Source organism: Cyanistes caeruleus, chromosome 11, assembly GCF_971803275.1.
Source record: "Cyanistes caeruleus chromosome 11, bCyaCae1.hap1.1, whole genome shotgun sequence".
In the NCBI taxonomy this organism is placed as follows: domain Eukaryota; kingdom Metazoa; phylum Chordata; class Aves; order Passeriformes; family Paridae; genus Cyanistes; species Cyanistes caeruleus.
This window is the reverse complement of record NC_141711.1, coordinates 1,415,710-1,442,044: the sequence shown is the minus strand read 5'-3', so window position 1 is coordinate 1,442,044 and position 26,335 is coordinate 1,415,710. Positions and strand designations below refer to the sequence as shown.

At 50.5% G+C, this 26,335-nt stretch overlaps 2 long non-coding RNA genes across 6 annotated transcripts; one reads left to right on the top strand and one right to left on the bottom strand.

Annotated features, from left to right (window-relative positions):
- Positions 1-87: 87 nt before the first annotated feature.
- Positions 88-9,845, top strand: LOC111934930 (uncharacterized). 5 transcript variants are annotated; one of them, XR_015275041.1, is made up of 7 exons: positions 88-218; positions 317-477; positions 3,702-3,876; positions 4,056-4,169; positions 5,111-5,353; positions 5,894-6,117; positions 9,494-9,845. It is a non-coding gene; the product is annotated as an uncharacterized LOC111934930 (long non-coding RNA). The 5 variants fall into 5 exon arrangements; XR_015275043.1 differs by lacking the exons at positions 5,894-6,117; positions 9,494-9,845 and having other exon boundaries at positions 5,033-5,118; XR_015275042.1 differs by lacking the exons at positions 5,111-5,353; positions 5,894-6,117; positions 9,494-9,845 and adding an exon at positions 679-730 and having other exon boundaries at positions 4,056-4,507.
- A 1,663-nt stretch (positions 9,846-11,508) lies between these two features.
- Positions 11,509-26,226, bottom strand: LOC111934929 (uncharacterized). The gene is made up of 2 exons (XR_015275044.1): positions 17,605-26,226; positions 11,509-17,083 (listed from the first exon to the last, which is right to left on the bottom strand). It is a non-coding gene; the product is annotated as an uncharacterized LOC111934929 (long non-coding RNA).
- Positions 26,227-26,335: the final 109 nt, after the last annotated feature.

Sequence of the window (26,335 nt, the reverse complement as noted above, 5' to 3'; positions counted from 1 at the left end):
TCTGTGTTCTGTCACACTCTTGTGTCCTGGGGTGTGGTGTCACAGGGGCCTGGCAGGTAAGGATGGGGCTTTTCCCAGTGCCCAGAGAGGCAGAGGTGGATTTTTTTAAAACCAGAGCATGTCCCTCCTCCAGTAATGAGAGGCACTGGCACCCAGGGAACTTCCCCTGCAGTCACCCCAGGCTGGGATACTTCACACTCTCCCCACTGCTAGTTTAGGTTTGTGGCTGTCAGTGGAGCATGTGAGAGTTAAAAACCCCTCCAGCTCCAAGCATCGTGTGCACAGGAGCGTTGCTGATTATGTGTATTTGATTAAGATGTAGCAGGAACTACCTGGTACAATTAATCATCTTTAATCTGGGAAGTGCACACAACCGTCTGAGGAGGGTGCGTGTCCCGAGCTCGGGTCATCAGGAAAGCTCAGCGGGAGAGAGGAAGGAGGGCAGCCTGACCAGCAGTCTCCCAGCCAGATTTATCGGTGAGATTGTGACTCCTTAATCACATGTATTTCCATTTATATCTCCTGGCAAATCTGTCTCCCCCTCTGCAGCAAGGTGTGTGCAGAGGGAGCGCGGCGCTGCGGCTGCCGCCGGCGTGGCGCGCTGGACGAGCAGGATTTTGTTTTCCCTGAGCAGCAGAGACACGTACCTGACTCACTCCTTCCCCTCCTGCCATCCAGGGAGAAGCAGACACACAAATCTGTCAGGCTGCCCGGAGCCCCTGGCAGTCAGGTGAGAGGGCTGAGCACAGCCTGAGAGGGCACCCCTGAGGATGTGCGCTGTTGCTTCATCTTTACCTTAAAAAGGCAGGAGCGCAGTGAGCGCTGGCACAGCCCCGCTCCGTGATCCGTGTCAGAGCAGCGGGCTGGAACCTGCTGCTCACTGCGGCTCTGCCCTCCCAGGAGCTTGGGGAGATGCAAAAAGGGAGGTTCTGTCCCTGGGGTGCAGCTGCAGCAGGAGAAGCAGAGCACAGCCACCGCCCTGGGATGCTGGGTGGTTCCAGGAGTGGCACACACGGCTCGGGAGGTCACACTGTGTCCCCAGCCTGAGCAGAGGCTGTGTCAGATGGTCAGCAGAGGAAGGTGACTCTTCCTCCCCTCAGCCCACAAACAGGTCATTCAGATTCATTTCTGCAGTGACATTTAACACTTTTTTCCTTTTTTCACTCTCGGGTCTTCTAAGCTTTTTTTTTTATTATTATTTTTCATTCTGGCTGTATCACAGCTGTGCCAGCAGAGGCAGAGAATGGCCAAAACCCTGCTGGGGCTGGGGGTGGCTCTGTCCCTGCAGCTTCCAAGGTCAAATCTGTGTTAGGACTTTCCCGTTCTGGATTGAGACCTGGTGCCCCATGGCAACTTCCTGATCTCAGAGAAAAGCTGTGTGAGGGATCTGCTTAACTTCCCCATTTGGGGTACTCCTTTCCACAAAAGCTGAGTATCTCTGACATCACAAAAAGCTTTATTCACAATTGTTGGACTCTCAAGTGGAAAAACCCCTCCAAAACCCGAGAGAGGCACCTGTAATGTAAGTTTAGGTCCTGCACAGGAAGGAGCTTTTTGGCTCTAAAAACACATCGCTGACATCCAGTAAAATTAATGACTGGGTGACAGACAGATGGCTGTTGGTTTAAGGATTAGATTGAAACCAGGGAGGTTCCACCTGCCCTGCACACACCTGGGTTTTCCTTTGGCATCAGGTTTCATTAAGCGGGATGCTAAAGTTTGAGAGCATGATTACTTGGTCTCTTAAATAAGAATTTCCATGTGGAGGTGGAAATCAAAGTGACCTTCTGAAGAGGAAGAACCAAACCGAATCTACCAATTCTGTTAGTAATGGAAAGCCCTAGAGGGGAAGGATCTCCGTGCATTCCTCAGTTTGCATGACTGGCTGAGTGCGTGGAGGAGCCTTTTCTCCGCTAATGAAGCAGGTGACATGCTAATCAAGGCAATGCAAATAACTGCTCTGAAAGCACAGCCGCGGCCCCAGCACCGCCACAATGGCAAATTCAAGGCTCATCCTCAATTTTGCAGCAAATTGGCGGAGGGCAGGACAAAGGAGCCGGGATTGCAGCCTCGGTGCTCGCGGCGGGGCCTCGCACTGGGGCGCGTGTGATGGAGACCTCGTTACATAATGGGGGCTTGATTGATATCGGGGAAGTCATAATACAGCTCCATAGAACAATCCCCCTCGTCTCCCCGACGGGAAATGCTCCTACACTCACGCCTAATAGGGGTTTTAAATTGCCCATTGTATTTCCGAACAAGAGAAACTTCACTGGAGCACTTTCCCTTTCCCTTTTCCAACGTGAGCAGCTGAGGACGCTGCCATGTGTGTTCTCCGTGCTCTGCAGATCCGCTGGCTGCAATTCCAGGCGCACATCCGATCCCAGAATGGCTCAGGTGGGAAGGGATCACCTGCTCCACATCCCCGCTCCATCGGGACCATCCAGGGCAGGAGGTCCCGGGGGATGCCTGTGGAGCCACCACGGCCAGAGCCACTTCCATGTCCAGTGCCTTCCCCAGCAGGGGACACAAGGGGCTGTAAGCTCATGCTGGGGTGGCTCCTGTTTTCCTGGGACACCCCTGGCTGAGGGCCAGCGTTCTCCCACGCCGCGCTGGAAGTTCCGTGCCGAGCTGTGAATTTCCTGGCCCCGGCCAGCACGGAGCGTAACCTTTACACTCAGCACGGTGATTTACTCCTCCAAACACACTGACCAGGCTGGGAGCTGGCTCAGGACGAGCTGGGGATATCTGGAGTAAAATCAGGACAAATAGTCCTTCTAAGTGAAACTGGCATTGTCACTGCGACATAAGGAGGAGCTTCTGGAGAGATGCTGTACTTCTCCATCCAATTTTTTATTTACTACCTTTCCAACCTTCTTTCAGACTAAACATGTTAATGAGCTGAATGTCAAAACCACCCACGAGTAAACTGAGCTGTCCCATCCAGTAGGCTGATGTTGGTTTGTTTTTAGTAACTAGCAAGGATGCTGGAAAACCCCTATAAAGATTTCATTTTTAACAAAAAGTACCAAAAACTCCACCAGTTTTGCATCACAAAGTTGTGGTTAAAGTCAAGATTTGAGTCAAGCAGCATGTCTGTGGTTTTTGTGGGTGGATGCATCTCGGAATGACTATCAATCTGTCAGAGGGAGATCTGTATGTCATCTCTGCATATGACAGGCAGAATCTGCAGTGACAAATATCTTTCCAGTACTCGCTGCGCCGAGCCTCGTACCCCTCCTGCCATCCAGAATCGCCAAATCTTGTCAGCACGTAGCTTGAACCCGCTTTTTTCCTTTTAAACCGACACAAACAGAGGAAGGAAAGACAAATATAGAGCAGTGCTCTAGAGATGCCACTGCACACCACTGCCAATGTGCTTAGTCACCCCGAAATTGTGACGTGCATGCAGGAGATGCCACAGCGGACACTTGGATCAGAGCAGCCTGCCCAATCCTGGCTGCCTTGCTGCAGTTACGTGTGTGAGGGGCACACTTGGAATTGAAGCTGTGTAAGGAAAAGAATTAAAGAATTACTCTGGACGGAATCAGAGTAACTCAGGAGATGCAGCTGGAATTGCGCAGAGAAGTTCACAGGAAAAAAAAAAAAGAAAAAAAAAAAAAAAACAAACCTAGAAAATCTGATTGATTTAGAGTTTGACTGCTGGTGTGGAAGTGCCCAAACCTTCTCCGTGTTTTCAGGTCTCCATGGGAGAAACAGGAGCAGTTTGAGCCAGTGCAACACAGGAAAAAAGCCTGAAATTCAACAATAACCAGGAGATGGGAAAAGCACCCTGTGCACAGCCGGAGTCCCAATGCTGGGATGCATCCAGAGTCTGTGTGAGAACACGCTGACAGCTGGATAAATTGCCTCGAGGCAGGTGCTTCCCCTGGAGCCCCACGGAGCAGGAACAGCCAGAGCCATTTGCAGGCAGCCCCAGAAGCACTGCCATCCATCCCTCAGACCTGGCTCTCGCCTTTCTCACCCATTAGTGCTCCTCAGCTGGCTCCTCTCACCCTGACTCTCAGCCCTTTTCTTCTCCTTTCTTATCTCAGGAATGACTTTGCAGCCCTTGCTTGCCCAGAGCCCTTCCACTGCCTGGAAATGGTGCCTGGTCCCAAGGGAATGGGCAGGAGCAGAGCCTGTTCCTGGGCTTTATTGAGGCTGGGGTTTGTTTTCACTTTCCTTTTCTAGCGCTAAGTAAATACACAGAACACCAAATCTGAAGGCAGCGAAGAGTGGAATTCCATCTCTGTTCCATGTGTTCCAATATGACTCTTAAAATAGTGGAGATGCTGTGTTATGATTTCCATTTCACTTGTGTCCATAACACTGTTTTTACGCAGCAGAGATGGAAACACAATCTGTTAAATCTGTAAGAAACTTTTCCTTATGAATGATGGGTGCAAACATCATGTACAATCACATTCCAGGAAGAAAATTCTATCCCCTCGGTGTTAGCAACCCCAAAAGGAGCTAAAAACTCCAGCTTGCCTCTATTTACACACCACGGGTGTTTTTTGCATCAATTTAATCACAGGATGATTCATTATTCACAAACCAAAGAACTGTTATAATCAAGTAGAATCATAGAATCGTTAAGGTTGGAAAAGACCTTTAAGATCATCAAGTCAATGATCAACCCAGCCCTGCCCCAATGTTCACCACTAAACCGTGTCCTCAATGCCACTTCCACAGGTTTTTTGGGACACTTACAGGGATGGTGACTCCTCCACTTCCTTGGGCAGCACCTTTTAATGCTTTACAACCTTTTCTGTGAAAAAATGTCCCTAACATCTGATCTAAACCTCCCCTGGTACAACATGTGGTTGGGCAGTAGCATAACTACCTGTGAGACTCAAACCACAGAGTATCTCCCAGTGTCCAGCCCCAAAGTGATGGGAAAACTGCCCCACATCTTCGTCTCCATGTGATGCTAAATTTGGTGTAGACCTTTGCAATGTGGCCCAGTGGCTGACTGCCTTTGCTGATAAATGTACTTATTGCCTTTAATTTGAATTTTTGCTGCCAGTGAATCTCATTCTGGTACAAAAGGTCACCTCAATAGCCAGCAGACTTTTGCAGAGAGCAACCTGGATTGTGTCCACAGATCTGGAGCTGATGAGGGAATTAAGCTGTTTAAACCCAAAATGCATGGAAATGCAGAGTCACCCTGGAGACACCCCCAAAACTACAGCTGCTCCAAATCTGGAAGAAGCCAGGACTATGGAAAACCTCAAACAGGCAGGGCTGGCCGGGCAGGATGAGTCATCCACAGGGAAATGCTGCTGATGGGCTCCTCCTGAATGTGCAGACATCCTGCTCTGCTGCGTCAGGAGCCTCTCTCCCAAAGGTGTGTGTTTGTGGTTGGCAACCAGAGCTTGTTCCCTTTTTTCCCTAAAATTAGGAAGTAGGAGGAATAGAAGGAAATGGTGGCCTCCAAAACCTGCTCAATGTAAATGTTGGGAAGAGATGGAAAGGCAGGTTCCTCGCAGCCCTTTGATGTCAGTGCCATCACGGACGCTCCTAAGCTTCTTCCCAACCCTGTGAAAATTTCCTGCACGGAGCCAAGGGCAGCAGTGCAAAGGATGTCTGGGATGAATGGATGGCCCTGAAGGAGCCACTGTGCACCAGCCCAGACACAGCAATCCATTTATTAAGGGAATGCTCTACCAACAGCTACTGCTCACCATTGGCACAGATGCACAGGGCAGGGGTGCAGAGAATAAAAATCCTTGGCTGTTGCCTGGAGCAGGCATGGATAACAAGGCTGTGGGCTGCAGGATCCCCTCACCTGGGGAGGGGTTTGAAGGAATAAGCATCCACGGAACAATGAAGCAGCTCCTATCTCAGGGACATCCTGCTAGTTAAAGCTTTTACCTGGCTCTTCCAGGCTGCTCCCCAGTGCATACTGCGCTTTGCTCCCACCTCGCCCTGGGCAGAGCTCCCAGCTGTGACTCCAGCACAGAAAAGCAGCTGGAAGTGTGTTCAGTGCTGACCAGAGGCTACAGCCCTGTGCCAGAGGTTCTCCTGCCTTCCACATACACCCACCCTTCTCCCCATAGCCTGCCTAAGAACTGAGACCCCAAACTCAGGGCCTGAGTGGATGCCTACAAGGTAAGAACATAAATTCCTGGATTTTTGCTTTTCAGATCTTTTCTAAGCCTAGTTCCTAGTATTTTTTGTGGGTCTAGTACTCAGTCTGAATGGCTGTAGGAGAAAATCTTGCTCCTTACCCACATCCTCACCCTAATTCTGAGTAACTGGAACTGTAAAGCAAGAGGGGAGATTACAAGCTTGTACAGTACCCACAGTGCTGCCCCCTCCCCTCTCTCCCAGTTCGTCTCTCTGGAAGACCAGGGTTACCCTCAGCCTGTGCCAAACCCCACATTTTATGCAGTGAAAAAATAAACAGGCAGAACACGCAATTTTCCTGAACCAAAAGCCCAGAGGTGGTGCATGAACTCGTGCAGGAGCAGACAGCGTGAATCAGAGGCTCGGGTGACTCCAGGGAGCAGGAAAGCCCTGGTGGCAGGCGGCCAGGCTGAGGCACGGCTCCTGCGGCGCATTCCCACAGCATCCTGCCCACCCCTGACAAATCCTTGCAGGCACTAGTGAGTAACAGTGGGGAGCTGTGACCAGCACCCCTCCCTCAGTGGCTCCTCTGGGGTTCACGCTGCTCTCTGAAAGTGAATGGCCCTTAAATTCACAGCTGGGGTTTGGCTTGTGATTGGAGCCTGTCACCCACAGACAGGAGCTGCGTGTGACAAACAACCGTGTGTGACCAGACCAGAAATATCAGGGTGCCACCTCCAGCGAGGAAAAGCACCTGGTTTCCGTTCTAAAAGCCCCTGAGCACAGCTCAGCTGCTGGTGGGCAGCAGTGGGTAGGGCCCTTGGCTGCTCCCCAGTGCCGTTGTCACCGTCTCCAGGTGCAGGTTAAATTGGGCTGCTGGCCTGGCTGCTCACCTTTGTACCCCGTGTTTACGGTAACCACGGGCTGGCTGATGTCTAGAAATTATTGCTCTTGCGTTACACTCAGTCCTTACTACACCTTTTTGGGGATGAACTTAAACTCCAAATCGAGACTGACATAAATCATTAAGCCATCCATCCTGCCTAAATTAATATATTACAGTCTTCTAACATACACAGGGAGGAGCGTGTGTGAGCTGCCTGGGAGTGGTTTGGGGAGGAAAGGGCATTTCTGCTCTGGCTATTCCGATGCTGTCCCCTGCAGCAGCGGTGACCGTAAAGGTTAAGCCTGCCACAGACTATTGTACCCAGCGGCACTGCTTGGCTGGGCTTTGCAGTCTAATTGCCACTGACCCCGTGACAATGAGGTAATGTCTCTGCCTCCCGGGTCAGATAAATACTGCTCATTTTATAACCACCAGACACGTTACTGAAAAACAGATAGGAAACGACCCAAAGTCCCATGATCACTGGAACATAAACTCTACTACAGCTGTTGCTCTTGTCCTTCATTTGAATGCTATGAGGTTTTTCTCGTAACACCCACTCAGAGGCAGAGCTCTTGGCCAAACTCTGGCCAGGGATCTTCTCCTCAGGTGGCCTCACCCGACCTAAAAGGGAAAGGTAGGAAAATGCCAGAGTGGAAGGATGTGATTGGTAAGAAACAACAGGGATAAAATTGTCTTCTAACAGATTTCTAAACCTCAGCCACCGGCACACCTGGGGTGGGAATTCAAGGGAAGAGCTGTGCTGGGGGCCGAGAGCCAGCACTCTCACACAGCTGCGGGGAGTTGCAAAGCCCCCCCGAACACCCCAAGTTCAACTCCGCGGGTTGCAGAGCTGCCGGTGCAGCCACGGTTCAGCCCAAAGTCCTCGCTCCCACCCCTCTGCCCCGTTACAGCTCCCTGGCAATGCGGCCTTTGATGATAAATGCCCGAGTGACGCCAGAGTGACGAGGAGGACTTTGTCCCTCTCCTGTGAGCACCAGCGGGACACAGGACAGTGATAACCCTCACTCCAAATCCATCCCCTGTCCTGAACCCTGCGCTCCCTTCTCGGAAAGCGACGGCCAGGGGGGAATGGCACAGAACGCTAAAGTTGTTTTGCTGGAGTAGCAAAGCAGCTTTTGTCCCCTGTGTCTCCACAAACTCCCTCCAGCACCGCCCCGCATCCTCAGCGCTGGGAAAAACAGGGTTATAAACCCTGCAGCCTTAAACCAGAACCTCTGCAGAATGAACCCCAAAGTATTTACAGACATTAACCCAGAATGACCAAGAAAATCGTGTCCTTTTCATTGATACATTCTTATTTTATATAAAATACCCCCAGAGCCGATAGCTGCTTTTGCTGCTATTCAGAATTTTGCCCTACTCTGCTGTACCTTTGACTTTAAGAAGGTGACGGCATTTTTTTTTAAGCTGTTGAAAAATGCTGAGGTGAAAAATATTTTTGCAGTTCCTTACCTGATATTTACAATAATTTGTGCTTCATAAATGTTTGATTTAAGTGGTTTTAAGCATTTCTTATCTTGATATACTGTCCCCTAATTGGTACACTCCAACTGTCCTGAAGGAGTGGCTCAAATTCCAAACTCAAAAGCTGCAGGATGATTTTCTTTCTTTCCCTCACAATAGTTTTTGGGTCACACTTTAAATTACCTTTTTTCCCCCCACTCTGGCCATGACTCAGCAGTGCTGATTTGCATTGGGCTGGCACTTTCGCATACAAGCTATGGAGAAGTGATTTAAATACAAAATGGTCAAATATTTCATAGACCTTCTTTGACCTTCTCCGTTCCTGTACTACCAATTTCTTTTCCACATGTTTTGATGGGGAGGGTGATTCCCAGCATGGGATGTTAGAAAAATTGGTACCATGAGACCAAAATGCATTTGGGAATGTCACTGGTACTTGGGAAAGTCATTGCTACTTGCAGTAACCATTTTTTGTAGCACTTAAAAATTTTCTTTTAATGTAGGATGCTCTGTGTTGTAAAGTTGTTTTTTAATGGTGTATATTTATAATATCTTACCTAACCTCTGCTTTCTTCCATGGAAGTTTTAATTGCTGCAGTGGTAGGGAGAAGAATCAAAATAAACTGAGTCCCACAAGCTGTGTTTACTCACAGAATCAATTACAAATAGTTATGCATGGAATTAGGGGTGTGATCCCTCTGTGAAGCAAACTCAGGGACTGCTCAGCCCCCCAAAGGTCTGGCTGCACGGAGGGGACACTGAGGAGCATGTGAAAATACAACAGAAAACATTTTCCCTCTTGGCTTGGCACAACCTCTGTTTGACTTTAAAAATGACTGTGCTGGGGGTTTTCCTCTTGGTTCTTGTTAACCATCACCACCTTTCCCTCATTACTGGAACAAACACAAACACATTTGGACTGCATTTCTTACTCTTTTAAAGAGAGATCACATCTCTCTGTGTCCTGTCAGGGCTTAAGGTTTACTCAAGGCATCACTTATATATCAAGCATATTTTATTTAAGAACAACTGTTTTTTTTGCAGGATTATATTGGGGAAATACAATACCTCCAGCAGATTAGGAGACATTGAATTAAAACCCCTGAAAGGTTTCTTTCTTCAAGGAAGCAAGACATTGATTGTGCTAAATTACCAGTTTCTGCTGAACACGATAATGCATCGACTGAGGCAGATGAAGCATCTGAGACCAGCCACTAATGGCACTGGCACATCAGACGTGATGTTGCAGCCATAAATTGCCCACTGGATATAAAAGTCCCAACACAATAAAATCTGGAAAATCACATTGTCCTCACAAGCCCGAGTCAAGTGAATCAGTGAGATCTCAAGTAACTGCAGTTCTGCACTGATAAATAATAAACTTCAAGGTAACAGCATGAGAAAGTGTTTTTATTTGTTTGTAAGTAAAATATTATCTATAAAATGTTAAAAAGAGGAAATACTAGTTTCTGCGAAGCAAAGTTCTGATTGAACTTTTTTTTTTTTTTTTAATGCTGTGAAAAGTAAAATCCAATGTAATTTCAGGGATAACACTTGAAAATTATGCAAGTGCATGCTTAGGCCTTTTGGAAAGAACAAGGTCTCACATGTTCTTCTATTTTAAATGCCTGCTGCATCTCCCGAAATCCCCGGGGAATGAGCTTAGCAAAAGGTGAGCTCAACATTTCCAAAGGCACAGAGCCGCTCTGCTGAGCCGGGAATTCGGGAATTCGGGAATTCGGGCATTGGCGCTGTGAGGGATCGGCACAGCGGGCGCCTCCAAGGCTACGCGGGAGCCCGGGCTCGCCCTGGGGGCTGCGGGTGACATTCCTGCCCATGAGGCAGCCCCGGGATTTAGCTTATAAAAATCCAGCAGTGCCGTGTTTTCATTTTATCTCAGAATGGCTGAGAGCAGCCCGGCTGGCGGCGGGCTCAAGGGACGGGCAGTGATGCGCGGCAGCCGCTACCTGCTCCCTGTCCGTTCCCAGCCCCGAACGGGGCTCGGCCGAAGGCGGAATAGACCCCGCGGCTGGCGCAGCTCGTGGTTTTGGGGGGTTTTCTCGCCTTTTGGCCCCGCCGTGCAGCCCCCGTGCCGGGCGCGGCGGCGGCGCTGGAAAGCCCCGCGGGGCGGCTGCCAGGCGGCGGCGGGGGCGGCAGGAAGGCGGGCGGCCACGGGCCGTGCCCGCGGGGGCCGGGCCGACGGGAGCGAGGGAGGGGAACAGGACGGGAGCCGGCTGCCCGCCCGCCAGCGACACGCCTTGGCCGCCCGCCCGGCCCCGTGCGGAGCCGGGGCTTGGCCGGGCCGGGCCAGGCGGGAGGCGGCGCTTCCCCCGCTCCCTCGGCGGCGCGGTCCGTCACGTTCCGCTCCGCATGGTCCGGGCGGGCCCGCCCCGAACGGCCCGGCCCGCCCTCAGGGGCCGCCGCGGGGGCAGCTCGGGGCCGCACGGCGCCCGCCCCTCACGGCCCGTGCCGGGGAGCGCGCCCTCACAGCCCGCCCGGCCCCGGGGCGGTCACAGCGCTCACCCCTCACAGCCGGCACGGCCCCGGGGCGGTCACAGCGCTCACCCCTCACAGCCCGCCCGGCCCCGGGGCACTCACAGCGCTCACCCCTCACAGCCCGCCCGGCCCCGGGGCGGTCACAGCGCTCACCCCTCACAGCCCGCCCGGCCCCGGGGCGGTCACAGCGCTCACCCCTCACAGCCCGCCCGGCCCCGGGGCACTCACAGCGCTCACCCCGCACAGCCCGCCCGGCCCCGGGGCGGTCACAGCGCTCACCCCTCACAGCCCGCCCGGCCCTGGGGAGCCGCACACCGCTCAACCCTCACCTCACCCCCCTCATCCTCCCACAGAAATGGTGTGAGTTCCGCTCCCCAGGGACGCAGTGGATGTCCCGGCCAGGCAGCCATCCTGCTGATGGAAGAGCGTGGGAAACGGTGTAAAATGAATGTGACATTTCCTGCTTCGCACCTACGCGTGTGTGTGAGCGTTCTCAACGCTGCCTCTCTGCGTGTGCTGTGCCCAAGGGTCACTCACTGTCCTCTCCAAATTCATGGAATCACAGAATGTTAAGGGGTTGGAAGAGACCTTAAATCCCATCCATCCCACCCCCTGCCATGGCAGGGACGCCTTCCACTGTCCCAGGTTGCTCCAAGCCCCATCCAACCTGACCTTGGACACTTCCAGGGATGGGACAGCCCCAGCTTCCTTGGGCACCCTGTGTGCCTCACCACCCTCACAGGGAAGTACTTTGTAGTGTCTAACCTAAATTTTCCCTCTTTTGATTTGTACCCATTATTCCTTGTCCTGTCATTACAGGTCATTGTGGGGTTCCTCTCCAGCTTCTCTGTAGCCCCCTTCAGATAGTGTAAGGTTGCTATGGGCTCTCCATGCAATCTCTAAATTGCCTCCATGGGTCATTAGTGACTGTCCTTCACCCACCTGTGGTACCTCAATGTCTTTCTGCCACTCATACCCACCTGGATCTTTTTTTTACTACACAAAAGTGGCTGCTGGGTCTATTTTGCCACGCATAAATGTCTCCTTGGTCATTATTGTCCCCACTTGTACCACAGCTGGCACAGTGAAGCCCCAAATGATTAAAGCACAGACATGAAACATTCCTCAAAGGCCAATTCTGTGGCTGCCAAATCCGGGACTGAAAAGAGATGCCTGTGCAAAATTAATTTGGCTTATCTCTGGGCATGGATTAGAAGCCTTATTAGATATTCATCTCCTGCTTTTTGCACGGAGCTCTGTCTAGCCGGTGAGCAGAGTGGAGGGTGTATCTTAATGAGCAAGGACTCGGTGTTCTGCTTTACCTTTGTAACTTGGGGTGTTGCCTGTGGCTGAGGGAACCACATGCCCCGAGCCAGCTCTGGGGCAGTCTGCCATGCTCTCAGAGCTTTTTCCACAGGGCCAGAAGGTTTCATGGACACTTGCAGATGGTGGAAGTGCAATGGGAGTTCGAAGATTTAGGATCTGGTCAAAGCTCTAAAAGGGAAATGCCAGACATTGAGCTTGGGCCCATCAGGACTCTGTCCTTCAGCATCTGCCTTCCCCTCTCATGGCTGCTTGTGCTTACATCCTTGCCTGGCCCCCAGACTCCCTTCCAGCCCTGCTGCTCCCTACCAGTTTCTGAAAAAAATTAGTTTGAGCTAAGGCAAACTGCAGTTTCTTGAGCACAAGTGCAGGTATTGCCCTCCTGGTGCTTGAGTGGGGCAGCTTCCACCCAAAAGGATCCCTAGGAAAACAATGAAGTTAAATATTCCATCTTCAGTCCGAGTGCCCAGGCTGAGCCCAGAGCATCTGTAGTTGCAGAGGAGAGCCCATTGGGCCTCACATGGAGGAGATCCTCAGGGAATTCAGCTGGGACCATCTATCAAACCTCTGCTGAGAAGTGCAACAACTGCAGCTTCTCAGAAGCTTATCAGTTATTAGCTTATCAGGTCAATGGCCTCATTGTTAAAATGGCAGAACTCACCCTTACTCCACTGCCAGGTTTTGGGTGCAAGCCCAAGGCATGTTGGCATCAGACCTTCCCACAAAAAAACAATTTTAGAATTATTTTAGCATGGATAAAATATCCCTGCCCCCTTGCTTCCTTGGCAGAGAGAGACAGTGAATCTTTTCACAGTTGTAATCAACTTAAGACAAGGGGTTTATGGTGGAGAGTGTTGGACAACCTTTGTGATCAGCGTTCTGCTCTCGTCTGGAATATTCATGGAACAAACAAGAACAGGGCAGCGTGCTAAGGATGTGTGTGGGTTATTAAGATAAATGTCTGGAAGGAAAGTTCAATCACACTGCTCTCTGCAACCTAGGAAATGTTCATGCCGGGCACTTTGAGGGCAATGACAGGGTGGTGTGGCAGTGAGGAGAGGCCAGAGTCCACTGGGAACACGTCTGCCAGGGAGGCAGCGCTGCCGCGACCTCTGCCCGCAGCCGAGCACGTCCACGCTGGACCAGGCACTCTGAACAGAGAGGAGCTGTGGGGCTGAAGTTTGGTGGAACATGAAGAGAGAGATGCAGCTGTTCCTGCTGGAAAAGAAGCAATGTGACAGTCTTTGAGCACGTAAATCTGTGTGTCTGTCAATGATTTATGTGCTGGGGGTGGCTGTGCGTTGTGACTCCCCTCACCTGGGCAGGGACCTGAGCCCCAGGCTCACCCCAAGGTCCATCAAGCAGGTCTGAAAATACATTAGAGTCAGAGTTGGATGGAGGAAATAAATCTTTATACAACCAGCTGTTTTCATATACCAAGATACAGCCACCTCTTCTGTGTCCTCAGAGATGATAAATGTGCTTGTTTGGGTAAAGTTGTGCCCTTCAAAAATCTGTCTTGTGGTGACTATTACAAGTTTGATTAAAAATCTCATGCTCTTTCTGACAAGCACAGCCTGCATAACAAAATAAATGTGACAGGCAATTGGCTTGTTAATAAGTGCAATTAAGCACTATGGGGGCTTGGTTCTATCACAGTTTATTGGGAAAGCCACAGAATTTTTTATGCAGCTGGTTTCACGGAAATGAAATCATTGATAGTTTTGTACAGGAATGCCATGGAAATCCTTTTGTTTCCTGGCTCAGAAGACACACACCATTTTTCAGAGTGAAGGAATTCATTTGGCTCCTCTTTGTTACTCACAATTACTTTTTGAACCCCTCACCCAGGGACCTCTGTGGGGTGGTCTCACTTGAAGAACCTCACCACTGGGTCAGATAAAGTTTACATCAAAGCCAGTCATCATACAGCTGTTTGTTAATAATGCAGTGAGGGATCAGCCAGGATCCAAGAAAAATTATCCATCTTGTTTGACCTGTGGAGTCTGAAAATGCTGGAGCCCCATGCTGGCACTGTCCTCAGTGCCATGGGAAAATTGTAGGAGGTGTTATAATTCCAAGGAGAGGTTTTCTTTTATTTCTGTGTGGCCAGTGGGCTCCTCATCAGGAATAGGGATTGAGCCTGGACCTGAGCCCCATCCTGCCATCTTCAGAGCACTTTGTGTTGATGAACTTATACAAGGGACTCCAGCATGCCATTTTAGGGCACATTTTCTATTAAAAAGAAATATTTGCTGGAAATACAGTACCTGTACATTAACTGGAAGAGAATTCTGAAGAGATGGGCAACCTGTAAGGTGCTGTGCCACAGAAGTTGAGAAATAGAAATAATTGGTGAAATTAAGTGTAGGCCACCCCTCTAAAAACCTGTTCTGTGATCTGTGAATGAACCCAGGCAAGGGTAACGAGCAAGAAATTAGGATAGTTTGCAGGTCATGGATTCATCAGAGGGCCAGCACAGAGACAGCTGTTAGCACAAAACTGCTGCTGGAATGACTGGATCAATGATGACCTGGGTGGAAAAGGGAAAGGAGAAGGAGACAACCTTCCCATGAAAGCAAGCACAGACAGCAGGAGAGAGCAGCACACAGGTGGTTGGGTTGGGGCTGGGTTGTTTTCCAGGAAAAGAAAACTTCATCTAGTGAGAATCATAAAAGGTTGCAAAATCAAAGAGCCAAAGACTGGGAGAGCTTTGGTAAATATTAACAAATAAAGATCTGCATGCTTTGAACAACTAAATTTAAGGCAGTGGGAGCTTTTGTAGCGATTTGAATGGCTGGGGGTCAGTTCTTAGTGAGGCTACAGAGGGTTCACGGGCAAGGGGTCGGAGCTGGGATCCTTCCTTAGGGCATGTCAGTCACTGCTCCAAGGAAAGGACTGTGCCAGCAGCACATCTCTGCTGCTGGAGACATCCAGGAGATACTGCAGAGTGACTCTTCCTCCAAGGGACAACTTGGGAGCAAAAAGAGGCCGGAGAGGAGTCAGGAGCTCAGAAAGGGTTGTGAGGTGGAGCTGGGTGGAGGGGCCCATTCACAATAGCTGGCAAAAGCATCTCCCACCTCTATAAATGAGGGATTGTCAGTTCCATTTTTGAACTTTGCCCTCCCTTGATGATTTGGCATTTGCATGGTGGCTGTTCCTGCTTGTCTTCACCTCAGCAGTTATCTACCAGCAGGGTCTGATTATCTCGGGGCAGCGCTCCGTGCTTGTGACATCCCTTAATTAAACTCTGACAGTTGCTAACTATGGAAAAGAAAAATACTGGAGGGAGAAAACCCTCACTGCATTCTCATTAGACAACAATATTCAAGAGACTTTGGGTGCCACACAGGAGAGTGGTACAAAGGATATTTTTAATGAGCTTCAGTAAAGGTGCCCTTGATTTTGGTTTGTCTCTAATTGTGTGAGCTTTGATCTTGATTTCTTCAAGAGATATTTTGCTGTGCACTTAGATAGCACTGAGACCTGAACAATTTTTTTTTTGTCCAGTTTCTAAGAGAGGAAAAAAGTTTCCACTGGAAAATGGTTCCAGGGAGTTTCATCAGGGAAAACAGCATCCTCAGGATCTGTCCCTATAATTGTCTCCAAACAGGTTCTGCAGAAGGAAGAGTGCTCGAGTGATATGGAACACATGCACTGGGACAGGTGAAGCCAGATGCTGACTCCAGGGATGTGTTTCATGTTTGGCTATCATGTGCAGGGAGAGAAAAGCTTTAGGAGGGCAGGAAAGCAGCTGAGCAAGATTGCAAGGGCAGGTAATGCACAAACCCAGCTCATGGCCTGGGACTTCTTGGCCCATTCACTCTCCCTCACATTATGGCTCCAGTTAAGACTGGAAGCTGCGTGGGAGGGAATTTCTGCATTTATCACTTGGAGCGAGCGCCTGGCCTCCCTGAGAAGACTGTTGAAATCTCTTTTCTAATATGAATCATTTAGTGTTTTGCTTATTAGTAAAGCAAGAAACAAGATGCAAACTTGAGGTAATTGTAAAGCTGTTTTTAAATTAATCTTGGCATTTTTCTGCTTGACAAATCCGAAGCCTCTGAAATCATTGCACAGCTGTAACAAATGAAGTTTTTATTCAGGAGAGATCAAGTCTGGGGTTTTTTGCATTTCCAGCCATGGCTTTACAGCTAAGGCTGCCAGGAATTAAACTTTCTAGAACTAGACTGAGCTCACTGAGGGAAGAGCCTTCACTTCAGAGGGAGCTCAGGCTGCCTCAGATTAATACTTGATTCAGTGGAGCCTCAGAATTGAGTTTAGGGGTAGCTGGCATAAAGGCAATGCTGGAGAATTTCTGTCGTGTGAGAACAGCTGCAGTCAGGCTGTGAACCCTCCTCTTCCCAGCAAGAGCACAGGATAAAACCTGCTGAGACATCCTTGGTACCCTGCCATGAGCTCCCTTCTTGGGTGCCTTTTCATCTCCCTCCCTTCCATGAATATTAACAGCAGTTGTTTCCCCCTGAGGAGCTGCAGTGCTAAAAGCCAGCCAGCGATGGTTCCTCAGTGGTGGCAGCAGCTCTGGGAGAGGAGCTCGCTCACACCCGGCAGCCGCTGCTCTGCGGCGGAGCCATGGCCATGTAGGACACTCGAGCAATCAAACACGCCCGTGACTTCTTGCCATTATCGAACCGGGCTGGATTTAATCACCAGCAGTTCCAGCGCTGCGCCCTCAGCGTCGGGTGCTTGGAGGTCACCGGTGGGAGGGAATGCTGGCCTGGAACCCGGGGCTTCCCTGCAGAGAGGCTCACAAAAGGCAGAGGGAAAGAATTCAGCTGAAGCCTCACATGTTCCCTGCAATAAAGTTCCAGCATAGTGAAAGTTTAGCTGCAGTGTCTGCATGTGTCTGCAGCTCCTTCATCATGACTCAGGGGAAAACCTGCTGTTTATTGGTGTGAGTGAGTGCTTCAAGGGGCAGGTCTGCAGCCGGGGGAACATCCTGCTCCCAGGTACAACACTGACCTTTAGAGGTGCTGTGAAAGCACTTTCGGCCCGTTGTCTCCTGGATGTCTATTTGCTCCTTTCTTTATTATTTTTTTCCTTTAGCTATCTGCAGATTCCAGCGACAAAATTACTCAGGGAATAAATCACTGCCCAGTGAAAAGCACCTAATCAAACAGATAGGTCTTGCGTTTCACCCTTGCCTCTCTCACTCCCACACATGACTTTGCATGTGAATCTTTAAGACCTGTATGCCCTATATTTTTTCACTCTAATGCTGCAATTAATCACATTACATAACCAGCCTACTGCTGTTTCTAATTAAATTTTTCGGGGAGGGTGGGGAGGGAAGAAAGAACCCTGCATTTAAATACCGTGAAGGGTCTGTCTTGAAATGACAATGCCAGGAAGCGGCGAGGGAAGGCTCCCTCCATCCTCCTCCTCTCACCCCCGTGCGCCGGGAGCTGCGGCGCAGGCCCGGCTTATGCAACATCCCACGCCGGCGTCTGACTCACGCGCACTTACCTCACCCAGGACAGGCTAAAAATAGGGATTCATTCTTAACTCTGCACAGCCGGGCTCTGCCTCGCTCCCGAGAAGACCCTTGCCGGGATTAAAATAGCGCGCTGTGTTTCCTGCCGGGGATGCGCTCCCCGCTCCCCGCTCCCCGCTCCCCGCTGCCGGGCGCCGGCTCCGGCCCGGCCCGGGCTGCTCGGGGCACGCCAAACACCTCCCTCCGCCCGGGGGGCTTCCAAACTGCTCCACACGGAGCCACGAGGACGGACTGGGCAGCGGGGTGGCCAGACTTCGGGAAGCGGCTCTGTAGTAACTGCGTGCCGGCAGCTGCCGCAGCTTCGGGCAGGGCTGGAGGATGTGAAATCAGCCCTGGGCTGGCTGGGAGGAGGCTGCTGCTCCCGGAGCCGGGATGCAGCGGGGCTGTGGGAATAAACCTCGCTCAGAAGTCTCGCTGCAGCTGCAGCTGTGACCAGAACACTGCCCCTTGTGCCCCATGGCTCCTGGCTCTGGGGTGCGTCCAGCCCTTTGCCCCACAAACTCCATCTCTTTTTGGCAATGGTCCAGCACAGGGCAGGGCTGACACAGCTCCTCGCCCCCAGGACGGGCAGTGATGGCACGTCCTTGGCACAGGGATGTTCCCACCTTTGCTGCAGCAGCCCTGCCCCGGCTTTGCGAGGCTCACGGCATGTCCAGAGCCCCCACGCCTGGTGGGGGATGGCTCAAGAGCTCTGCTCCAGTTTAAAACGAAGCAGTTTTTGAGCTGTCCTGGTGGCTGCAGAAGGATCCAAAGTGCAGACGAGCGTCTCAAGACTCAGAGCAAGTGAACTTCCAGATGAATTAGAAAACCTTAAAAATATTCTGGCAATTGATATATCACTCCAATGAATTTTCTGGCTGCCCTGAAGAAATAGTCTTGGAGCCTCAGCTTGGTGTAATTGGCACCAGACTGCTTCCCTTCCCCTCTGCTTTCTCAGCACATGAACCTTTGGCTGAGTCATTTAGAGGGGCTGGAGATGTTTTTCCCTTCAAATTCTACCTTAAACAATTTGAGAGTGAAAAAGTGATGTGAAAACCCATACTCATTTTGCATCCATTGGCCTTTTGGAAAACATCTGTTTCTAGGTTGCTTTATTTTCCCTGGAATTTCTCAAAATGTCTCAGCCCATCTTTAACCTGGCAGTCGGGATGAGCAGTGAACCAGCTCTTGTGGCAGAGCTAACCCAGCTGGACACATTCTTCACAGATTTACCATAACAATAGAATTTTTTAAACACAAATCGAGTTCTCGAGGAGATCCACGACCATTCCCTGATTCCGGAGCTAACTTTAAAGTATATTTGTAAGGAATTTCAATCAGATTATAATGAACATATCTAATTCCTAAAGGCCATGTAAAAACTCTTTAGCTTCTTGCTCTTCCCGGAGGGCACAGGCAGTAGCGGGGCAAGGTAGCTGTGTCCATTTATTTTGCCTCGGGCATCCGATCCCTCTGAGCCCTAAGCTCAGCCCTCACCCTGTGGCAGTCAGCATCATTCACCTCATCCATTGCCTCGCAGGAGCAGCAGAGCTGAGGCCTGAGGAGATGCTCTGGAGGAAGTGGCTCTGGGTCCCAGGACTCGGTGGCCCGGAGCAGAGGGGTGGCAGCGGGCACTGCAGTGCCTCTCACACTCTGTCACCACGAGAAGCTGAGCTCCTGCTCCACGGAGCCAGAGTTCAGGGAGGTTTGGGGAACGGAGGCTTTGATGCCATGCGGATGTCTGAGGTGTTTTCCTGATTGCTGCTAAATTGAAATCTCCTGTTTGATGTGATTGAGAAAGAATGCAAATGGCCTTGCAGGAAAGCCTGGGGAAGAGGAAGGAGACTCTGGTTAAGTGTGAGAAAGAGAGGATGATAAGGAAAGGGAGGAAGGAATAGGACAGAGAGAGAGAGAGAGAACTATTTATGGGAGCAGGTACCTTGAGCAGATAAAACAAAAAAAAAAAGAGTGGGACCAGCATAGGGGACAGCAACAAGCAAAAGGTTTAAACAAGCAGGGAGCAAAGCTCATAGACCAGAGCACAGAGTGAAGGAGGAAAATTAAAAGCAGGGAGCTGATTTATATACAGATAAAGAAAAACAGCCTTGTGCAACCTGGGTTTGCATGGCATGGCCCATGTCCTACATCAGTGGAACAGTCAGGAAAGGGTGTAGCAGAGAATGCTGCTTCGGAGTGCTGGAGCCTAATTACAACCTCCTGTTATTTGGGACAAGTGTTTTAAATTTGCATTCTACCCTGAGAGGCATTACTCCCTCTAATAATTTCAAGTCTTGGTTTGGAGCTGGGAGAAGGAGATTTCGGAATAGCATCAAAGTAAGTGGTGGGCCTTGGAGGTGGGAGCAGAACTGGTATGAGTGTGGCAGGTGCTCGGGTTTGGCATTTCTTCAGTGCTGGCTGCTGGCCAGAGGAAAAACCTCCTCTTGTGCCTCCTGGCCACCACCTGAATCCTGAGCAGGGAAGGTTGATGGAGACCTTGTTTGAAAATTGTTGAATTTTCATGCGTGTGGACCAGGTTCCATCATTTTCTGTGTGGGGTGTGCTGCTCTGTTTCATGTAAAGCAAAGCTAACCCAGCCAGAGAGTCCCAGAACAGAAGTTGTCCTCAATGCAGTGTCCAGAGGGTTTGTTGTGACACAAGGGACAAAGTGGAGGAGCAGGGCTGTCAGTGGTAGCAAAGCCTGTGAGTTGGATGTGACAAATTATGGACTGGTTACAAAGGCTGGAGATGTGGGACCAGCATCCTTGATGTTTTAGAGTAGGTGTTAGGAAGAAGTTCTGAGGAAGAAATTCTTTATTCAAACTGGTAAGGCCCTGGCACAGCTTGCCTAGAGAAGCTGTGGCTGCTTCGTCCCTGGAAGTGTCCAAGGGAAGCTTGGGCGGGGCTTGGAGCAGCCTGGGATAGTGGAAGGTGTCCCTGCCCATGGCAGGGTCCCTTCCAACGTAAACTCTTCTGTGATTCCACAATTCTGTGCACAGTTTTCACAGCAGTGAGGCAGGAATTGAGAAGGCAAAGCCTGTTCCTGTGGGCTGAGGCTCATGGCATGCCAGCCCATGGAGAGCCCAGGGCTGGGAACCACTGGCTGCCAGTGGCCCGAGGCCAGGTGCTGGTTGCCCAGCTCTGTGCACAGCCCTGCTGAAATGGGTGATCTCTTCCTCAGAGAAGGGCAGTGATATTCTCCTGTTTTCTTTGTCAATGCAGCGTGGCCTGATGCTGCACTGGTTTGGAGGCCAGAGATTTCCCAGGCACTTTTGGCAGGTCTTGCTGAGATCCGTGTGTACCCCAAGCACAGATCCCACTCTGAGTTTCCTAACTGGGCCATTAAATAAACAAACACAGCATAAATCCAGTGTGGGCAGTAAACTCCTTAAGCTGGGGAGTCCAGAGACATTGCATTGCTGCGGGGTTCTTCTCAGGGCGAGGGAGGGAGTTTGGAGTTAATGCACGAGAGGAGGAACGGGCTGATGTGAGGCTGGAAAAGAGGAGGGAGACAAAAGCAGGGAAATATCTTACATTTCTTTATTATGCATCAGATTCTGTAATGCAATTCACCTGTATTCCACAGGGCATAACCCAGAGGGACGTGGTTGGGTGGGAACAGGCACGTAGCACCCTCGGTGTGTGGAGTCCCCAGGTGCTGTAGGCAGTGGGGAGCCTCCTGCCAGGGAATGTGGGCAGCAGTGGGGCACAGAGCTCCCCTGGCTGGAGGACAGCAGAGCACTGTGCCAGGGGTCCCTTCAAACAAGCAAGCACAGAACCAGAGCTTTTCAGCCCCTCTGGGCTCGAGGGCCTCTGTCAGCAGTGCTGGTGCTGCCGTGGCTGGGGTGATTCCTGTGCACGGGGTCCCTGCTCTGTGTCAGCTGTACAGGCAAACCAGGCCAGCTGCCAAGGCCTTCGTGTGCCCACGGGATGGTGTTTGGCACTGTCCTGTCCCACTCCAAGGGCTGTGCTGGAGGGTTTGGACTGTCAGCTGATGGCTTTGTTGTCTGTGGTCTGGTTGAGCAACGTGCTCAGGCGTTTGCTCGGGGCTGGGTAAGGGAGTTCTTGGCGTTACTGTGAATAGAGGTCTTGTTATAAGCACTGAGCTGCAACCCCCCAGAAAAATAGCAGCTAGTTCCCCCAAACTCTGTTCATGACCTGAAGGGAAGGAGGATATCTTGGGAACACCATATAGGCATAAAATCCACCTCTGGTTCCAGTGTGATGTTGCTCACCCTGCTGCTGTTCCACGGAGCTCTGCAGGTCATTCTGCCACCAGCAGAACACAGCAAGGCACCCTGGAGCAGGTTTTACTGAAACCACACATTCCCAAAGAGTCTCCATTAACTTCTGAGAGGGACATTCAGGGAGGGTTTGCTTCTATTTCTCTGCAGAGCAGCTCATTTTTCCCCTTTTGCAGTAAACAGTCACTGCTCAGCCTGTTAAGGTGTTTGTCCTCCCCGGAGCTGAGGTCGCTGGCCATGACCTGCAGCTGTGTCACCTGGCAGGGAAAAGCCTGTCCCATCCCAGGATGGGCTGCCCAAAATCCCAAAGCCTGATGGATTGGCCTTTGCACTTGAGGATTTCTATCCTGACTTGTGGGCACAAGTCAAGCCATTTGGAAGTAGAGGAAGGTACTGCTCATTGGTACTGATTTATCTGGGACTGGCACTTAGGCTGAGAATGTTGCTGGACAGAATTTGGAGAAGAACCCAAAAGTGTTGCTGCTAGCAATGGAATACTGGGATGTATGGCTAGTGGGGGAAAATCCTTCCACTGAGAGTTGAGATGTGGCAACCACAATTGCCAGGGAAATTTGAGCCACCCCATCAATCTGTGATAATTTCATATTTATGGACTTTTTAGGGGAAGTTATTTTGGGGTGAGAAGCTGAAAAAGTCCTTGACTTAGCGTAAACACTGCTCAGCAACAACTGAACCATCAGAGTGTTATCAGCATTACTCTTATCCTAAATCCAAAGCACAGCCCTGGATCAGCTACTGGGAAAAAAGTTAACTCCACCCCAGCCAAAACCAGGACATATGATGGTGAAAGCTTCTTCAGGCAGCATACTTTGTTCATTTAATATCACATGCAAATGTAGAAACCTGAATTGGAACCTCAGAAAACCCCCAGAGAAGTATTTCTCTGTCTTATCCTCACGAGGGTGAATTGGAAGCTCTGGCTGAGGGAGGGGTGCTTAGAGATTGTAAATTAATTTAGGCAGTCTTCTTCTGATAAGCTCAAACTTCGATCCACATTTCCAAGATTTCATGCCTTGAAGAGCCTGTTCTCCCACTTCCCTGACTTCTGTCCCTTGGATGAGGAGGTTTGTTCTGCATCAAGTCACACAGATGAGGCTCGGAGTGTTTTTCTCCCAGCAGCAAATAGGGAGTCCATGGAATTTCCTGGCCCTGCCGTGGGACTGTGGCTGGGTGGATTTGGCAGTGCAGGTGCTGGAGCCCTGAGCATTCCTGCCTGGTTTCACCTGCTCCCCTGGGGCTGCCCAGGCTCCAGGACTGTCTGGCACTGGTTGCTTGCTCAGCCACTGTGATTCAGCTGTTGATGCTGCAGTTAAACCATCATTTAATATCTTCCTTCAGAACTCTGATTAAAGAGAAATCTATCTGATGTGTTGCAGTGGCAGAGGAGGCAGCTGGGTGGTCCCAGCTCGGTGTCTCAGGTGGCAGCAGCTGGCCTGGGGCAGCCACCACGGCTCCAGCTGTGGCAGCAGGGCTGGCGTGACTCTCAGAAGTCATCTGGGGAGGGTGCAGAGCGTGAATCAGTCTGGACTTCTCTGATGGTTTCCTAGCCAGAGTCTTCAGGCAAATATGTACTTTTGCATCATAACAGCTGCTGCCCTTTCTGCCAGTTTCTAACACTTGCGGTCGCCGGCTTGGCTCTCGCTCGTCCTTCCACCCAGTGTAAACAAATCCCACCCCTGTTATGTTTGGGAGATGAAAGCAGAGATGAGTGTGTGAAGCGAGGAGTGGCGATGGGAAGCGTGGGATGCGTGCTGCTCATGTGGTCAAGCGTGGTTATCGGGGAAGCACGTGAGCTCCTCACCTCACCATCCCTGCTCCCAAACCAAGCATTAAGGGTTGAGCTCGGTGATCCTGGAGGTCTTTCCTAACCTAAATGATTCTGTGACTCTCTGAAACCCAAACTCAAGGTCTTTAGCAAACATTATTGTAAATGCAAAGTCATCCCCATTTAAAATAAGGAATTGAGACGGCTTCATGCCTTAAACATCACAGCTATGGTTTGCCCTAAGTTTTCCTGGGAAAAAACATCCTTTGTCTCCATACTTCAGGGCCTTGGAGAAACTCTGTTCTTAGATGTCTTCTGATGTCTTGTGTTTGTGACTTGAGGGAGCACAAAGCAATTACATCTGTGAGTAATAACTGCTCCAGAGTGTCTGGAGAGAAAAGTATATGGCAGTGAGAGATGAGATATGAGAGGGCATTGGGAAAGGGTCAGGGTGGTGACAGAGCAGATGAGAGAAGGATGCTGCTCCTCTGATCCAGAAACTGGAACAGGAGCTGCTGGGAGCAGGAACTCTGCAGGATCACCACAGCTTCTCCCTGCCCTAAGAGGAGGAGGAATATTGGAGCTCCTTCTCCTTACCATGTGCATGAGTTGATCCTGTTTTAATGATGCTCAGTACTTGCACATCATTCTCCAGTAATGCCTTTTTTTGCTGTGTAAGGCCTTTAAGTGGGTTATGAGAAAAAAAAAGCAGTGATCTCCTATATTTTGATTTTGCTGCAGTGTGATTTCTGCATCTGCACTGGGGGTTTCATTGATGGTTGTGCCCTGGACTGGGTTGGAGGCTGATGGACCAGCCCAGAGGTGCCGGCTGGCTCCAGCCGCGTTGGCAGCTCCCTGCAAGGACATGACGGAATATGTCTGAGGAATGACAGTCCAAGCTTTCCTGTGACAGTCCCTGTCCCTTTATCCAAAGGGAATTCCCTGCATTTGGAAAGATTGTTCAGGCTCAGGAACTGCAGCCAAGATCCTGAGACAGGCAGCAGAGGTCCCGGTAGCTGTGATGGTAATGAAGGAGCAATAGGGACACTCTTTCCCTGGCTGCAGTCCCGAAAGCATTGCCAGATCAATTCCCGGAGAGAAAAAAAGCTTTATACCTCAGAACAAATGGCCTTGGGAGGCAGCTGATGGTGGAAAACTGGCCAAGGCAAAGCTTTCTGATGGGAGGTTGGTGTTGCCACTGTCTGCTCCCAACCTCAGGAGCAATGGCAATCAGGAGCAAACCAAAACTGGCAAGCAAGGGAAAGGTGGGGAAGGAAATGTGGGATGTGAGAAAATTAATGGCTGTTATGTGCAGTGTTTTGCATCATCAAAGGGGTCATTTTGAGCCCCTTTGCATTTTACTTTGGGTTTTTATGCCCCTTGAGTCTCCTGTGAGATGCACACCCAACGTGTTTCTGCAGCCCATCGTCACAGGGAAGTTCCACTGAAACTGTGGCTTGTGCAAGCCCTTTGCCATGGGTCTGACCCATCATCCTCACCACCCTCACAGCCAAGAATTTTTCCCCATGTCCAATCAAACCCTGCCCACAGTCACCTTAAGGCTATTCCTCCTGTCACTCCAGGCCATTGCCCAAAGTCCCTCTCCAGCTCTCTTATAGGCCCTCTAGCCAAGGCTGATGGGAGCCTCTGGAGACACATCTCAAATCCAGCAGAGGTTTTCCAATGATTTGAAAATTTTTTCCCAGAAAATGTTCTCTGGTAGAGAAGCAGTGCGTTAGCAGCACTCCAGAGTCAGGCCCAGCCATTCCCTCACTCCAAATATGTGTGCAGAAAACGCTTGGAGAGACTGGCAAAAGCAAGGAAAAAGCTTTTTAAAATTATCTGGACTTCTGCTTTGTTGTGGTCCCTCTCCTGGAGCAGCAGCAGCCGGCAGTGGCACCGTTAAATGTCAGGATGACTCAAGTGGTGTTGGGATCTGCTGGGTCAGGAGGGGACAGGTTCACTCCTGGGGCACGAGGCTGCTGGAGGTGATGTCCTGGCCAGGAGACAATCCCCCCAACACCCTCCTGCTGGCCCTGCTTGCTGCCTGCTTGGCAGCTGCACGACCCTTGAGGCTCTTGGAGGGACACTGGGATAACCTGGGCACTCCAGAGCCCTGCTCGCCCTCCTCAAAGCCACCTTTGGTACCCAAACACTCAGGTCAGCCTTGGTGAAGCTTCCAGCTCTTGATCCCTCTTGCTCCATCTCTTTAATGTAATGCCTTTTAAACTGAATTTTGTTTAAATTTAACTCCTGTAACAGTAACTAAAATTCTTTGCTGTCCTCTGAATATCCAAGGATCTGTGGGACACCAGGCTTTGCTGGAGTGAGGGTGAGGAGGAGCTTTGAAAGCAGAGCTATTGATTAAATAATTAAATGGATACAAATGAGCTTTTCTTAGGATTTTGTTTAGCTGATTCTTGGGTAGGAAAAAAAAAAAAAAGTAGGTGGCCTGAGAAGACCAGTGTGCTGCCAGGTCTCATTCCTGTTTGGAAAGGGTCTTTGGAATTTCTCACCACAGGAAATTGCATTGCCATCAATAATTT